The following is an 18,858-nucleotide window of genomic DNA, read 5'->3' as shown; positions in this document are numbered from 1 at the left end:
CTTAGCCTCACTTCAGCCTCCGGCATCGCTCGCTGGCCCGCCGCCCGGTATGGAAATACTCCTCAGCTTTAATGGACATTTCATTTAATAATCAGAGATTGATCCCTGCAGGTAATGATGTATAAGCGGGAAGATTCAGGGGATGAAGAATATTCTCAGTCAATAATTGGAAGAGGTAGATAGCCCTGTGGAAAGACAGGCAACGGTGTTGCCAATAGCGGCATGTCTCCTTAACTCTCCAGTTGTCAATATGGCATCTCTTTATTTGCCAGTGGCAATTAGCGCCATGGAGTCATGTTGTTGAGTTAGAGTCACATCAACCTCACAGAGCTAATTAGACACACTTGACCTTTTCTGCACGAGGCTAATTTTAGAGACGGGATGAGGCTGAGGCAAGGGGTCTGAAACATTTTCATATCACAGACCCCTGGATAAACACAGCACACTCACTTGTGTGCGTTCTCTATCTTAAATACAATCAAGTGAAATGAATTCAGCCATGCATGCATGTTAGTGAATGTGAGTCCTATAATGTGGCAAGCTAGTCTGGACTGAGAGCCATGTGGAAGCAATCACAGATATGCTCTGAATTTGGAATTCAGCACCTTGAACAGTTCTCGGTTGTGATTTAAAAAAACACAGCTAACAGAGTTAGCCTTGTGTCAGTAAACGGTCTGGTTGTGTAAATAATTCAATAGCATACCTTTCTCCACCAGACTGTAGACCTATCTTCTGCCTAATGAGCTCCTCACCATCACAGTCCTCATTGATGTTTTCGCCTCCTCAGGTCCAGAGCAGATACGACCCCCAGAGAGCCTCTCCAATCAAACACACACACACACACACACACACACACACACACACACACACATACACCGTAAAATGTTTAAAAGGCAGCCTTGTTTGTGACATTTAGTGACATTTAATATTCATGAACATGTACTGTTTCTATTTGTGGCAGAGTCACACTGAATGGAATTGACATACACGTTATAAAAGTGTGACACATATTGGTGCATCTGCTTTACACTGAGTGTGATGGTTATGCATCAGTGTATGTGTGTACTAAAAATGTAGGACTGTGTGTGTGTGTGGGTGTGTTTCTTCTAAAAAAAACTATATTATTTGAAGTTGCTTTATCAGGAACATTATGCTGCCTTGTTAAAAAGTCTATACTGAACATCTGCAAAATGTTTCTCATGCAGCCAATGTTGTAAAAGCAGCATGCTGAAATAGAGTATGACAATCAATCAGCAAAAATTAAAAAAAATGTAATTGCATATTGCTGTTAATGCTGAAACAAGCTACTTTAATGGGTGTTTATAGTTTTCAAATGGTCAAATTGAATGGTTAGAATGTAAATATTGGTCAAAAATACGAGTATCAGTCATTGGCCTTGAAGTGAGTTTAAAGACATATCTTTAGTAACTTAAAATCAGAGTAGGGTGGTCTGTCCCCTTTGAATGTTTTACTTAATCTTTCTGTGATGTTGTGCTGTAGAGAAAGACAAGAAAGGAAAGAGAAAAAAGCTTTGACAGCATTAAATGAGCTGGGATTCATTCCATTGCAGCTGCATGTACGTGGCTTTTCCACTAATTGGTTTTGTCACCATGAAGCCCAGGGCTTCCTTTTTAAGATCTCCTTTACGTCATGTACACACAGCGGGGGAGAAGCAGTTTGGAAGACGCTGCTTTTTCACTAAAATGTGGCTTCTGGCTTTCATGGTAGCTCAGCAGGCCAAGGCACATGCAAGGTGTGTGTGTGTATGTGTGTGTGTGTGTGCTAAATCTCAGCCCATTTCGCCCCTGTCGCTGCAGAATGTCTATTCAAGGAAACACAACTTGAAAATAATGGTTTCAAAGAAAATAGAAGTGGGCTTTTATGGCGTACAACAGACAGAGTTGTGTCTACAGGGGATTCTAAAGAGGCAGGGTCTGGATGCAAGAAGACAGCCACCACAGGACACTTTCAGCACTTTCTTCCAGTTTTACTTAATCTTTTGGTTTATGTTTAAATGAAAATCAATAACATGGAGACTAATCCCATAACTACACTAACCAACACAGATAACTATTTTATTTCATAGGTTTCAGTTGTCGTAGCAAAATCTACATGAGGCAAAGTCAGATTGTAATTGATTGTTGTATTAGCACACAAGAAAAAAATACTTTTTCAAAATTATTAAACATATCTCCAATATGGTAAGATCATTATTTTTATGTTTCTTTATTTAATTTAATGGAAATTGTAAAAGGATGAAATTAAATTCTAGTTATTTTGCGAGTGCAAAGTCCTTGAGTGAAGCATTTTGCCCCCTGGTCTGCTGTGTGACTAATCCACCTTTTAGACTTTGAAGAGGGCAAACTTCAATGTTGTGGTCCATTGTTGGCTCCTCTCCACAATCACACAGTGGGTTTGGACTGCTGCCTCATCTGTGGAGACTGATCAAGAAGGTTGTATCAGGGAGCCATGGGGTGTGGTTAGCTTAAGTTTGCTCAGTTGGATGTTAAGTTCTTTGCCAGCTTTTGCATTGAGTGTTTGTTCAAGTCTTGGTTTTAGGCACCAGATTTTCCAGTATTGGTATTATCCAGTTTTGCAAGGTCTTCAGCGAGCACCTGCTATAGTGAAATCTTGAACCAAAATCTGGTGCTTGGGTTGCCAGACAGATGTCATCGGCATAGATGGATTTACGGGGTATAGTTTTGGGTAAGTCGATCGTGTGAAAGTTAAACAGGACAGGGCCGGTTGGTCTGTGTTCCCTGGCCAAGGTGAACTGCGGTTAGCAGAGTTATAATTGTAATTAAATTATGATCCAAAGAATAAAATATATTTCTGGATTTAAAAGACAACGACGGTAACAAATGTGAAAATAAACTTAATGTATTAAAAAAGACTACATGAACTCCATTATGTCAGGATACTACACATCTATTCAGTGTGTCTCTGTGACTTTCCACTTGACCAAAAAAGAGCAGCGGTGCACATGGAAGCATGAGATGGTGCTGCTGGCCGGTGTGATGCCCTCCTCTGCTGACAGGAGAGCTGAATCCAGAGAGGGAGCGCTCGGCACTGCTTTGGCATTTCATCACTGAACCAGAATTACAGTGCATTTTGACTTGCTTTGATAGTATGATAATCCTTCAGATTTTCAGTTCACTGCCTTGAGATTCCAGTAAAGGCACTAAAATGTCAGCCTCATGAGTACAGTAAAATGTTAAGCTCAGATATGGACATAGTTTTGTAGTGCAAAGCACACAGTATCCTATAATGCATAGTTGTCTGAAGACAAAGTGAAGCATTTTTTTATCTGCATCATTGAAAGTGAAAGAGAAGCTGCAATATAAACACGGTTAGAGCTTCAAATTGCATATATTCAACACATTCTACTAATGGAGCCGTTCCTCATGCGGCGTTACACAAACATATTTTGTGCTGAGGCTTGCCTCAAAGCCTGAAGTCAAAATCCATATTCCTTTCTTGTGTAAGTAGGGTCACAAACTCGGGTTTAGAACCTCTGCAGTTTCTGTCATGCCATATTTCACAGAGCAGTGGGTGAACACGGAGCAGAGCTGACAAGTCTCACTGCGTGAGGAGAGCAGGCTCGGTTTAAAACAGCTTGACTCCCTGATAAATGGACTGGCCACTGGCCTATTAGCTAACAGTGTCGGTCAAAATGAGTCAGTTAACAAAAAGAAAAGAAAAAAAACACACTTGTCTCTTTAGATGTGAGACATTGACACATCCTGAGATATATGCGGGGAGACTGGTCAGTGACTACTGAACCACTTTGGCCGAGGCTCAATACCCAACCATGTCTGGTAGTGAGCTAAGTCACGTCTTGACAATAGCAGCAACATAATGGATGATGCCAGCAGTGTGGTTATTACAAACCTCAACTCAACTACATTTATCCAATAGACTACAACTCATCAACTGGAGGAACAATACTTTAATTGGTTAGAAATCAGCTAGAGAGGTCCTTTAATAACTTGTTAAAAGAAAAATACTAAGTAGAAAATTCACAAAAGGATTGTGAGGCTTTTGCCACCGCTTAACCTTCACAAATAAGATATGGGCAGCCCACTGCTCCCTGATACAGGGATGGGTCAAATGCAGAGAAAAATGTCCCCCTTAACGGGGTAAATATAGTATAATAAAAAAAAAGAAACCATGTTATTCTCAAAGCACCCCTAAATACGTTGCCAAGCAAATTGCGTCTCTGTGCTCCTTTGCTATCTGCATGGATTTAAATGAGGTAATGTGTAGATATTTGGCACAAATTTGGTTGCTTTTCCATTGCATTGCAAAAACAGTCCAATTCACAAAGATCAGCGCTAATTGCCACAGGAAAAGGGAAATTATTAACGTCTTCAGAGAGTTGTTGGTAACTAAAGGCCATTCATAAGGGCTGAAACACCCAGACTCTCCAGTGATCATGGCGTATTGAATACCAAACACGGCTTCTCTCTGGCATGTTTAAATTCTTTGCTTGAAGTTTGGAGGAACGCCTCTGCATCTCATCGGTCAGGACCTGCTGCTCGTTGTATGAACATTATACCTTTATTTTTATTTTGCAATTGTTTTGCTTCTGTGTTCTTGGTGCAAAGGCACCGTTGGTACTTTGCCACATTGATAATTGCGATTAGATGCAAAACAAGAAGATTGGAACTCAGCTGAAAAACTCTATGGGTATGTGTGCGCTGAATGTCATTAGTGCAATATCTTCAGCGAATCAGAATCTGAGACGGGGCCGCAATCCATTCTTTTTGAATTTGCCTGTCAATTTGTAGACTTCGGTCTTGTTTGCATATGATTGTCCAATATGACAGTCCACTGGAAATCCCTGTACAATTGTAGCACAGTCCAAAAGTGTTTACCTCATTATTATGAATGTGGCAGGTATGGTGGAGTTCTGTTAGCTCAATGCTCTGTGTTTCATAGTGAGAAGGTTCTGTGTTCGATCCCTCTATGCACAGATGTTCTCTTGGCCTTTCAACCTACTTTTGAATATGGCAAGTTATTGTATTGCTTGGATGACACATCCTGATAACTGCCTTCCTTCAAACATATTGAACTCCTTACCCACCATCACCACCACCCATTTGGTAAAAGTGTACTATAACGATCAAGGTTAATTTGGGCGAGAAATGTAAACTTCTTATAAAAGAATAATAAAAACATGAAATTAGTTATTAGTCAGAAACATAAAAGAACACCATTCAATAAATTGAGCAAGACACCAGCAATGCCACTGATGTGTGTGAGTGTATTGGTGAATGAAAGTCCAATTGAATATGCAGTTCAAACAGAACTTTCACCCATGAGAACATTGTTTACGTCCCCCAACGTTGTTTTAAATTATGTAGCTTGTGTAAGTTAATTAAGATACCTACCAAACATACCATAATCTTTTCTTTCCTAAATCTAAAAGTAGCTTTGTGGCATGGACCTAAATTGTTTCCATTGTAATTTTAACACATTATGTTCCACCACGTAATGCGGTGTTAGGAGGTCGTGGTGATTTTGTTTATTTCTGTGAGATCATGTTGACCTACGGCCACCATGGACAATGAAGACAATCCTGTAATTTTAGCTTAAACCTAACACTGCGTGTTTAGTCCATAATCTAGTGCTTCATGTTGTTGCTGAGACATTAGTCTAACTGTTAACTGATCACTCAAAACTAATGGTTTATTTACAACTGTATCCATTAACTAGGTCTGTCTCCACTAACTGTCTTCATATGACTACATGAACCAAATAGAGAGAGGAAACACTGGAAACAAGTGCTCTAAATCAAGTGGATGTGGAAATGCCCTTGAATGGGGGTAGAGTCATTACAGTACATGATGTGCTCTCTGTTTGATCTGCTGCTTTGATGTTTGACTATGGCATGTCCCGGGCCTAATGCTCCCACACTCACATCTTACTGGGAAGGACATCTGGCTAATAACCTACTATGTAAGACCTTAGCCAAGATGTCTGCTGCTAGTCTCTTCTTTAATAAGTCAGAAACTTGATTGCAGGGTAAGTCCTGTCTTTAACCCATAATGCAGCAAGCTATCTTAATAGATGAAGCAAAAGGCCCATGCAATTTATTTGTATTCATTTTTTCCAAGCTCTCTTCTTTCTCATTTTCACACTAGTCACACATCTTCCCTCATGTTCCCCCTCCCAGGCCTCTCGCCTCTTTGAATTGACTCACTGACATTGACAGTATGGGTGTTTGTTTCTTCAGCGAGCAATAGAGAGAGAACAGTGAAGAAATGTACAAATAAAATGATTAGTACAATGGAAGGGGGGAGGGGGAGGGGGAGGTAGGAATAGTGTGAGTAGATGAAAGATGAGCCCTTGTTCGCTACTTGATTGGTTCTTAGCAGTCATGACGTGTCCTTCCCTGATTCGTCACACCCCTATCACGTGACCCTTTCCCGGTAGATCACAAACAGCCTTTATTATCGATCGGCTACCAGGTTAATACCACACTGATTACAGGTGTTGCTGACCTTGTTGTCTTTACTAGCAGCTGTTGTTAAATTCTGCATTTTTGAGGAGGAAGCAGCCGTAATTGGAGCGATTAACGAGCGGCGTGACCATCAGCTCTACGGAGCGGACACAAAATGGAGGACTTTCTTTCCTTATTAATGCTTGTTTTGTTCTGCACAACTATTGTGAAGTCCACACAGAAACTGTAAAGGAGCAAAACATTGATTGCTTTCCAGTACGACAGAGACTTCAGCAGAGCTACGAGTGAGAACAGACAACAACGAAACCAAGGAAACGAGGGAGAGACGTGTTGACCTCATTTATGGACCAATAATCTAGTAAACTTTGATTTGAGAGAGAGAGAGAGAGAGAGAGAGAGAGAGAGAGAGACCCGCAGCGTTGTAACTAAGTCTGAAAAATACAACTTCTAAAACTTTCTCACGAAATGTGTCTGTTTGAGTTCATAGAGGAAGATTTTAGAGAGGATCTTAAGTATCAAACACAACGTTTCATTCTTAAAGACTATTTTATTACTCTGTCATCTTTTTTAACTAAGCAACCAATCTACTTCCTGTTTACATCGGCACCCACCAGCATGTCCAGTGTACGTGAATAGTCACGTGATATTCGATTTCAGGTTTGTTAATCTAGATGGAAATCATTTTGGAAACGATGCTGAAACGCCGTTTGGACGGAGATCGTTTTTCTTTTGAAACGAAAACGTATTAGTGTGGATGTAGCCACAGGCAGGCTTGGCCTTTCACTGTTTGTGTTTGCACAAGGATATTCTAGGGTACTAAGAAGTATGAGTATGATCAATTTCTTTAGAACTTTTTAGGCATTGATGTTTTTACAGCAGAAGATGTTCTCTTTGAATGGAGCCTTCATGAGTTATAGCTTAAACCTTGTTAGCCTAATGTTTTGTTTGCCACCACCAAAATATATTGGTAAAGAGAGAAAAGCATTTCCCCACTTTATGTCTCAACACCGTTGACAGCTCTGGCTGGAGGCATTATGTTTTCAGATTGTCCATCTGTCTTCTCCTGAATGTGAATTCTCACACTTTGAGCAAATGTCTTAAAAAAAAACAAGATGACAACGGCCTGAATGCTGAAGGCGAGGATCAAAACCGTAGTCCACAAACCGATGGGTGACATCACATTAACTACGTTCATTTCTTATAGTCAGTCTATTGTTGTAGTCCTAATCCATTGTCACTTGACTATGCATGCTCCACCTGTTTTTGGGGTTTCTCGTAAAAGCCACAAAGTAGATGCAAATTAATAGAGTTAGGTACATCTTAAATATGGGAACCCTGGAGGTTAAGCAGGTAGGTTACCACATGAAAGTTGAAACACAATCACATGTAAAATATCATCAAGGAAATGGCCCCAGGTTACTTGATGTGCCATTTAAAGATGGTATATAATCAGCATAGTCACTTCACTAGAGCAAGTGTCATGTCATGTAAAGTCCCAGGGGTGAATAGGAGGAACTCATTTGATACTAGGTTTATGGAATGACCTCCCACTCTGCATCCAACAGAGTCACAGTAGAGGGCTGTATAAGAAAAGGGTTAATAATCATAATGCTTCATGACAATTATCAAAACACAGTATAAAGCATTGTATAATGACTTAAGATCATGTATTATAAGGCTTCTTTTTTTCTTTCCTAAGATGAAAGTGTATTATAATGCCCATAGTTGTAGTACATAATAAAATCATTTGATAATGTAATATAATGTGGTTATAAGTGATCATGAGTTTTGTGTGTTCTTGCATAGATTTTTCAATTTACTAAAAGCAATTAATGAGCACTTAGAGTGAACTAAAACCACATTATAATGCATTACAACAGTGATTACAATCCATTAAAAAGATAATGTATTACAACTATGGAAATTATAAATATATAAAGCATTACAGACATTTACGAGTGCTATAATTATGCAGTACTATGAAAGACTTTTTAAGTATTTAAGTGTTTATAATGCATTATAGACATAGGCATCATAGAATCAATAAAATGTGCTACCCTAATTGGTTTTGAACATGAGATTAGCAAGGGCATTAGGTGGTCATGTTTACTCTATTTTGTCCATCATCTACAATGTGTTAAATAGGGTTGCGTGGTTTCATCCAGAGAGTGTCGTTATTTTTACAGCGTCTTTCAAAAGAAAAGAAAAGAATGCAATAGAAGCAGGGGGTTATATAATCAGGGTACTCTGGGTCACCTCACATTCATCAGAGCACTTCCCAAGTGCAATAAACAATGTTTGGTGGATGTCTGTGTTTGTGTTCAATCTTTCATCACCTTCTCCCAACTGGATTGTCTTGTTTGAGACGAGGTCTCGGTGCAGGTCTCGCCCACATGAAACAGCACATCCACTGCAAACATACACAGAGATCTCCTGGAGGACTTCCTGTTTTCATGCGTCGTGGCCAGAGGCATCATGTTTTTGGCTTGACTATCTCTCTGTACTATTATCAGGAACGCTGGGAGGGAATTTATTTTTAAAAGTGGCACAAATGTCCGCTTTGGCTAAAGGATGAACGGATTCGAAATTGGCAATCAGAGGTCAGAGGTCAATATCACTGTGACCTCTCAAAACGTTTATGCAAGTTTGACACAAATGGTTCAAGGTTAATTGATATAGTGATGACATTTTGGACAAATATGAATATAAACTTTAATTTGATGGGCTGGTGGAAGTATACAAGTATACAGTCATTCTAGTCTTTCCTAATATAATCTTTCATGGACATAAAATCAGATGCTCTTACTCTCATTTATAAAACACCTTTTCTTTTCACATTTAGTTCCGTTCCGCTGATGGGGATGAACTGAATCATTCTCAATCCTATCTGTGTCTCTTCTGCCTAATCTTTCTTGATCATGCTACAGGCAAAGAGCCTAATGATGATCTGGAATATTAATGCATCATTTTCTCCCCCCCCCCCCCCCACACACACTCCCCTTTAGGGTTGTATAATCTTATAATCTATGTTAGGACACATTATTTCCATTTACATGACATATTTTAGTCATTTCCCAAACACCTCATACACACAGCCTGGATAAATGGCAGCATTATTCAGTCCTCTCATGCACATCTGTTTAGATGGTTTCACAGTAGCTTCTCTAAAGAACAATTTGGCAGCAAACACAATCATACAGCCAAACAATGTTTTTTGGGGAAATGTGATGAATACAAAATGACAAATGCAGGATAATTAAAACATATTAAAAGCGACTTTACATTTCTTAGCCTGAGACCACTTGGTGAAGGTTAGGGAAAGATTCTGGCCATGGTTTAAAGAGACCAGCATTGACTGTTGGGAGATGGTAATGATGCAAATAGCAGCCTCTTATATCAAAGAAGCACTCTTTGTATGCTGGGCCATCCACCCACATTTCCTCCCTGAGGCGTTCTCTGCTGTCGGAATTGTAACTTTTCAAAGCAGACCATCCACCAAGCACTTCAGGTGTACGGAGCTGAGAAAGTAGGCATGATTTGCACTTCTCTCTAGATCTCTCTTTTGTTATTCTTCACACAACTACTTCTGCCACTGTCCCTGCGTACACATGAGTGTAAAGCCATGAATGCCTTCAAGGAGACACATTTTTACCATCATAAGTAGCCGGACATTTCTTCATAAACCATTTCATTTCACAATGGGACACTACTGGACACACTGTGTGTCATTTAAATCAAACACAAAACCAAAGCAGTCATTTCTCTTTTAACTTAACTTGGAAATACAATGGGGCAAGATGACAACCTCTTTCAGGGCAACACTTTTGATTGGGAGTTACAATACCTCTCAATTAAAAGCTAGGGATGGTAGTCCTCAGAAACTAGCAAGAATACACTAGATTTAAATAATGATCAAACCGAAACAACCAGCTCAGTGTTTCCAACTCTTTTCCAATGAACATAGCAGCACTAGCTCCAAAAGTCACTGCATCAGGCAAGAAAGTTGCCAAGTCGGCAACACTGACAGCCCCTCCCTCCATCACTCCTTTCAAAGCCACAACATTATCATTATGAACGTAAACAACATAAATGTTTATGTTAGTACTCACAGCTGTTAAACTAGCAGCTTGGAAGACTCCAGTCCACTCCAGTCATTGCTCAGGCAGAATAAAATTATTGGATCGGCTCATTACAGATTTTTATTTACATTTTTTTGTCAGAGCATTTGATTTATTAATTAATGTGAGGATTTAAAGAGAATTTCAACAAATATAACAAAAAAAATCTGAAGAACATTATCAACCCTAGCTTTAAAGTGACATCAAACCAATTCCTAAAGATAAAGAACCTTAATAGAAGAAAAAAAAGGGTATCTGGTTTATTTACATAGTATGGGTGTGACACATAAGTGTTTATTTCACTAATATATCAGTTTTCGTATATGCATTCTGATTCATCCCCGAAGTGTCCGCGGCTCACACTGGACATTGTTGTCTAGTCTGCTTAATTCTGCATAAAACTTCTGCATTAATTGTTCTTCTTTATTCATACACCTCATACACAAAAATGAAGGTTTAGCTGCCAACAACAAAAAGCAATTTTTTTTAGCCATGTACCTAAAATAATCAGATACCAATATTGATTTAAACCCCACCTTCTGAACGAGAAAAATAGCCTAAACTGACTCTAAATGAGAACAAGAAATAAGTTGAAAAAAATGTAAGTCAGTATTCTAGTATCTGTTCAGAGCACATTCTCTGTGCAACGACAGAACATGGTATGTTGTGATTATATTATAGCTAAGAAGTGTTGTTCAACCCATCACAAAGCTAAGCTATTGCTTAATGAAACAATCTTCTAGCAATATGAAGTCACATTATATTTAGGTAGATTTCACAATAAAAATAGGCCTTCCAAGGCTGCACATAATAAGGCGGTTGCTATGGAACGGATGTTGTGAACATGCACTAGTAGCTAGAATATATTTATATATATTTCTATCATGGGTAGCACTATATTTATTTCATTATTTGCACAGCGTCAGTAGGATGACTTTGATAACTGCCTGTAATAGCCTTTATTTGGTCGATGGAGGTGTTGCCTGGCGTGGCGAGGATGTTTCTCCACTTCCTCTAGTCCCTGAGTGCTAAAAGCTGCTGATAGCTCTAGAGAGAGGTTTCACACTTGTGGCATTTACGGCATAATCATAACCTAATAATCTCTTGTGTCTCACATCAGAATCTTTCTGAATGGCGGTGCTGAAGGCAGTGGTTAGTGTATATTCCTGTTTTCTTGCATATTCTGGGCAACATTGTGTGTCCCCCCACACACACACACACACACACACACATGTACTGTGTGTTAAGACATGAGCCCCATCATCACACTCCCATTAAGCCCGGTCCCTGTGCTTACTCACTGCTCACAGTCTCTGTTAATTCCTCTCATCAGAGGGTTTGCTGAAGTGCATTAGACTTCCAGTTTTACCCCGGGGAATGGATTCTGTATTTATAGTTTATAGCCTGTAGGAATTTTATCCAAGGTCAGTAGTAGATTACCTATTTGGCTCATTGAGCCGTGCGCTCTGTTAGATCCCCTTTTTTAATGTGCATCTGTGATTGATTAAGCCGATGTCTTTCTATGCTCGTGCAGACCTTGACTGATGCATGCAGAGAGCAATAGGTATGTATGGTTAGCTCTTGTGCTGAATGTGCGATCGATGCAAAGACTCCCCTCGCAATAATTACCTCATCCAGGAGAGGGGGAATGCCTGAGGGTTGAGTGTGTGTGTGTGTGTGTGTGTGTGTGTGTGTGTGTGTGTGTGTGCGTGTGTGTGTGCGTGTGTGCGTGTGTGTGTGTGTGTGTGAGCGTTATCCATGCTTCCCGGCTGGCTTTTGAGTCACGGATTGTTGCAAAGTGTCAACGAGCGTGAAGCTCCTCTTCATCAGTCTGCAATCAATGCAGATGGAGGAGGGAGGGAGCTATGAGGGTAGAAGAGAGAGATGGACAGAGAGAAAGCAAGCAACTGCATCAGACAAGGAAAGACGGGGAGTATAAGTTATAGACTGCTGAACTGAATAACAGAAGTCGGAAAAGTGATTTTGGGATATTTTTAGACATGAAAAAGGAAATTTACTTTCTTACAATCCACCCTTAGCTAAGCCCCACCCCCCACCGCTACTCCGACAAGCTGTCAGGGCTGCCATGGAGCCCACCCTGTTTCTAACTGCACTACCTGAGGAAATCTAAGTATCTTATATTTGGGAAAAACAAAAAGTCATTTTAAAGAAAAGCAGACAGAAGGCTTTACAATATGTGTTTGAAGGATTTATTCAGGATGTGAAAGTATTTCAACAGTGTAATCAGGTTGAAAAGATAAAGATAGAAGCTACAGATCACAATGTAAAAGTGAACCACCACATCATCAGGTGATCGAGACAGAAGAAAGACATTTAGAAGAAATTAAGGAATAACACTGCTCCTGTAAAGATTGGTAGGTCTTTACTCAAGTGTAGACATTCAGTATAGCTTCAGTAGCTAGCGTGGTGTCAGTGCATGAATGTGTGTGAATGGGTGAATGTTGACTTGTAGTGTAAAGCGCTTTGAGTGGGCAGAAGATTAGAAAGGCGCGATATGAATGAAGTTCATTTTCCATTTGGAGCACATGTTCTGCCAGGAAATCTACTTCATGACACAGAGGTGTTATTTAATTATATGTTTTAGCATTGAGTTATTGGAGGACCTTACGTTTATAATTAGAGGTGTTTATAATATTCTTCCCCCCTAATTTTTGTAAATTAGAAGGACAACCAAATATCTCGATATAATATGTACAATGTAATAGTGGATATGTTGAATTGGGTTAGATTGCTCTGGTGAGCCTGATATAGTGGCCACTGAATCTCAGACATAATACATGAGATACTTGCTGTCCTTACTGTAAGGACATTAGATGATAATAGAAAAAGCTGGCAGCCTTAAAACCACATTTCCTTTAAAACCTGTGGCCCCTTCTTCTGGTCCCGCCCTACAGATTGATTAATTTAAGATGAGCTTTTTACTCCTTCTTCTATCCACTGATGCCAGAAACTGTTCAGGTTTGGGCTTTTTTGTGTTAAAAAACAGAACTCTTTCACTGGTTGATGGCATAAAGCAATTAAGCAGATTTCCTTCGAAATCTGACCTCCCTCACAATGTACAAAGCAGCCTTGAGGCCAGTCTTTCATGGTCATTTTTATTTCACAGTCATTTTTTTAGTACTAATTTGAGCGTGAAAGCTTACCCTTTTAATTCTAGTTTGAAGTAGTCCATATATTAGCTGTTCTTGACAATAACCTGAATAATCATCTGAAACAGATGGTGTGATCAAAACTGGGATGGGGTCAAAGTCATCAACCAGGTGTCACCTCACATCTGATGCCGGGTAACATCTTTGAATGGACACACCGGTGTCACCGTCTCGTCTCCCTGTACGACCACCTGTTATCTCTTAACCAAAGTTCCATTTGTTCCATGGAACACTGGGATGGAGATCAAGGTGATGGTGATGGAAATATAAAAAGAAAGAATGATGCAAAAAATAAGAGAAAGAGAAGGACAGAAGTCAGATGGAAAGAGATAGTTTCAAGTTCCAAATCACTGTTCAAAGCTGATGCCAGCTGAGACCTCACCAGTGTTACACGCATGGAAACACCCACACACACATATGCTCACAGTGACAGGTAGGGGAGTGCAGGTCACTGTTGGGGCTCCCTTGTCACTGGGCAGTTTGGAATTGACACCTGATTGCTGTATGATGTCTCTCTCTCCATGTGTGTGTGTATTCATGAGTGGGTGAGTGTGAGTGTGTATCTGTCAGTCAGTGTGTGTGAGATAGGAGCTGTCATTTCTGCTCTGATCCCCACTAACCCTCAGTCAAACAACATGCCACTGTAATGGCAGCACATGTGCAGTCTAGAGAGCGGCCACATCAATCACACTCTCGTTGATTTTTTCAGTCTCACAGGTTTTTTAAGTGGCTCGTATCTCACTCCAACCCCAAACCAGTTTTTTATTTTGTTTTTTAACCTTTCTTTGTGTTCTCTATGTCTTTGTAGGCCATTTATTTTACAAGGGGAGCACTTTACAAATTGTTTTTAATAGACAGTATACTGTGTTGAATAAAGTTTGGGTAAAAGTCAGGCCATAGATTTACAACTTAGTGTATTGGATAATGGCTAATGCTAATTGGAATTAAACACAAAAACAGATTTGAGCTGTTACACAGTGACTTATGTTCAAAATTCAGATGTATGCAATGGCGATAAAAATACTTCAAATGTGTTTTTTACTACAGCAAAACTGACACCAACATGTTTGACAATGTCACGATGGAGATTTGTGACCTAAGGGAGAAAAAATGTTTCCCCATACTGACCGCTGGAAAGTGACGTTGGCTCTATTTTATGCTTGTTGTGGTCAGTATGGTGGACACGGTGCATATGATGATATCGTGCAATTGTGGCCTGGGCCATTGCGTGGAAGGCCTAAGTTTCGAGCCGTGCACCTCTAAGATTGATAACTGGTTTAAAGCAGCTGTCAATCACGGCTGTGAGTCGCTTTTCAAAAATTTGACTTGACTACAGCAACAGAGCAAGACGAAGAGAAGAGGGGTTGTTTTAGGAACCGATTTAATCGCAATCAGTAAGAATTACTACACATTAGCTCCAGCCGCACCGAGCTGACCGCAAGAAGCATGCAACGGGTGTTATTCTCTATATTGTGAGCAAAGAGAGCCATGCAACCTGACATCCCCTGAACCATTAGCATTAGCTAGCATTTTTTTTTGATGATTAAAGAGAAAAGAAATCAAAGATGTTTGTTTCTGGTGACTGGTGTTACCATTAGCATTAGCTAACATTTATTTTTTAAATTATCAAACGGAAAATATATTCAAAATGTTTATTTCTGGCTGTTTTAGTGTTACCAATATGGTCTACACTATACTACAGTAGTTATGGTCCTCGCTTCCTTGTACCTCCGGGCAGTTTTCCATCTTCCAGCATTAGCTAGCGGTAGTGGTAGCAACATGGCTACCACTTGCAGCCTGGATACTGTCCAGAGCAAGAAACAACTGCAAGCAAGAATCCCAAAATCATCCATAAATCCCAATCTAAGTTCTCTGATAATGGCGTAATACATGATGAGTAAAAGAGCCCAGTGTTTACGTTATATTTACGTTATATTTTGCATCAGTAACCGCTGCTTCAGAATTTTACGAGCTCAAGTCAGAAGGAGACCGGGCGACAGCACTGCAGTTCCATTGGCTGAGGTCTTTTATAAAGTTGTCTTTAATAAAAACAAAAGAATAAGATCCTTTTCTCAGAAACAAGGTCAAAGAGCATCACAGAAGTTATCTAGCATCAAACAATGCCAATGTTACAGAAATCAGTTGAGTAGTTTGAGTCCCAGAGACGTCTATACTGAGGAGCTCATATTGGACCATCATTTTATTATGACACTTTATGTTCTTTTGATCTCTATTATTATTACTACAAACTATGACACATAATAACTTGGACATGTTCACTAATATATTTGTCATAATGACAATAATTTAAGTTGGTATGTGGTTGTAGTGAGAAACTTTTCTTGTTTCAACACAATACAATGATATGTTATGACAAGAAATGTTTTTTTAAGTAGCAAATATGTCATAACGTGAACTTTTAAACTGCAGATTGTATACACGCTGTATGGAAATATAAAACAGTCCATTTAACCCAGGGTAACATGCTTTTATAAATGCTGTATTAGATTCAATTTAGATTTAATACTCCATTATTTTAAAGATGTTTTCCCCAAAAGTCTTCAAAAATCATCATGATTTGACATCAGGGGGGATTTGAACTTAGCTGTCCAACATACATGCATGGAAAAGGAAGGTTGACGAAAGGGACTTTAAGACGCCGATGGCAACATGAAAAAAACAAAAACGACATGATATAATGTGTGGTGTATGTTTAGGTATCAGCACAGAACCTTCTGTCACTCTACACGGTATTCTAAAAGGCTAAGGTGAATCTCCCACATCCCCCATGTATTGCTTTGACAGTGATCTCTCTATGCACTATACTTTATAAACAGGTAGCACATCTCCAGACGGTGGACGCTCAGTGTTTCTTAGACGTTTCACATTTTGAATGAAGCAATTCCTGTGTCTTGGTGCTTATTCAGCACATAGAAAGCACAAGTCAGCTCTCGCTTATCAAATTGCTTGTCAAATTCACAAAAGAGAGCTGGGAGACTGCTGTAGGACAGAATGATATGCGGGGAGCCGGCTTCCTCTTTAAAGTCATGGGAGAGAAATGGTTTGCCCTTAAAATAAACCACCACTATGTTGAATGATGGAGGAATTATGAGTCATCAATATGAGCTTCTGACTAAAAGCATTTTGAACCTTTCTAGTGATTCATCTTCCATTCTCTATTCCACACACAGATATGTTCAAACCAACACAGTTATTGAAGTCTTTATTGAATTATTCTCCTTTCACACAGATATATTTTTCAGCATTAATTAACCTTATGCACAGAACGGGCCTTGAAACATTTTTCATGTTGGAATTGACTGTTTTTTACAGTTTATAAAGTCAAATGATATTTGAAGAAGATTGGCATACATTGCTGGCTATTTAGTTGAAAAGAAGTAGAGTGGCCATTTTCTCATCAGTAGATGGCTATTTGAAGTGGAAGCTATTGTGGATGGTGTGCGTGTGTGTGAGAGAGAGAAGGCTTAAGCACTGCCAGGATGTTGTCATATTTGTGTGTGTGTGTGTGTGTGTGTGTGTGTGTGTGTGTGTGTGTCATTCACCCTGCTAGCACCCTTTACTTCCAGACTGCATGCTATCAGATCTGTTATGTATATGTGTGTACCTCTCTGTGTGTGTGTGTGTGTGTGTGTGTGTGTGTGTGTGTGTTTTGTGTGTGTGTGTGTTTATATGCGTTTGTCTTGATTACTTTTGTTTAAGATAGCATGTGTTTATGTCTCTGTATGTACAAGAAACTTGTATTATAAATGACAATTTGTTGGTTTTAATGAAGAAGCAGCTGACCACTCCTCCTGTTAGACTATTCCACCAGGTACTTACATGCTCTCAAATTCAGATTATTTTTTCCTCGCCAACAAAACCACAGCGTGTGACGCAGTAGTTTGACATTTTGGGAAATACGCTTATTTGCTCTCTTGCAGAGAATCAGATGAGAAGATAGATTCAGCCCTTTCTCTCTCCCAAGTCATGAAATACAGCAGCTTGGTCAGTGGCCTTAGGCATCAAACTGTGCAGTTTAACTACAAAGCCGCAGTTATGGCATGAGTAAATTTGGAAGTCCGGTGGTGTACAATAAAGACCATAAAACACAGGACTTTCACCCAGGAGAACATTGACTTTTTAAAATTAATGTAGTAATTAATGGTTCAATTAATGTATGAAAGTTAAGTTATGTTATGTAATGTTGCGTAAAATACCTAACTTACATACATTGCGTAATAACATATTTAACTTATGTTGTGTTCGTAAAGTAACCAACTTAACTACAGAACACGCATACTTTTTTTTTTAACCCCACATTTCCTGAACCTCCTGAAACTACAAAAAAGTAGTTTTGTTACCTATACCAAACCAGGTTGTTTCCCAAGAACACGGAAGTATATTTTAAAATGAGCCAAAATTGACACATGCAAAACTGACACTAGAGGGGAGCGTCATAGTACCAGATTTGATGATTTTGGAGTGAGAATATGTTGTCTGTATATAAAATATATGGTTACATCCAGCAGCCGGTTAGTTTAGCTTAGCATAAAGGCTGGGGACAGTGGGAAACAGCTAACTTGGTTTTATCTAAAGGTAACAAAGTCCACTGAGCAAAACCTCCAAAGCTTACTAATGAACATGTTATATGTTGGACGCAGTGGCTTCCTCGAGTCCTGCCATTGGCTAGCTGTTTCCCCATGTTTCCAGTCTTTATGTTAAGCTAAGCTAACCAGCTGTAGCCTTATATTCACTGTGCAAGAAGGCAGGTACAAGTATTTCCCAAACTATTCTTTAAAGCAAATAAAACTACCCACAACCTATTGATCGATGATAGTCAGTATAATAATTACAATTAGATTTTTATCAATAAAACACATAGAATATTATCAAAATTGAACTTTTAATTTGGACAAGGATTTTACTGTGTGTTTACCCAGTATATGTGATTCTGCGCTTCAAAAATTGAAAATAGGTCAAATTTAAAATCAATTTACCTGTTCTCCAGTATCTACTTTACCTCTATCTGTCATTACAATATTCCGTTACAGGCTTCACAGCAGCGCCCCTGCAGTGAAATCTATGCATGACATTGAATGTAGTC

At 39.3% G+C, this 18,858-nt stretch overlaps 1 protein-coding gene across 3 annotated transcripts in view; it reads left to right on the top strand.

The window, feature by feature from the left end:
• nlgn1 (neuroligin 1) overlaps positions 1-18,858 on the top strand; it is a 429,789-nt gene that overhangs the window by 223,096 nt on the left and 187,835 nt on the right. The window lies entirely within an intron of this gene.

This window comes from Cebidichthys violaceus, unplaced genomic scaffold, assembly GCF_023349555.1.
Source record: "Cebidichthys violaceus isolate CVI_PGR_0920_01 unplaced genomic scaffold, fCebVio1.0.p SCAF_13, whole genome shotgun sequence".
In the NCBI taxonomy this organism is placed as follows: domain Eukaryota; kingdom Metazoa; phylum Chordata; class Actinopteri; order Perciformes; family Stichaeidae; genus Cebidichthys; species Cebidichthys violaceus.
Note: the sequence above shows the minus strand (reverse complement) of the source record. Positions and strands in the feature narration are given on the sequence as shown.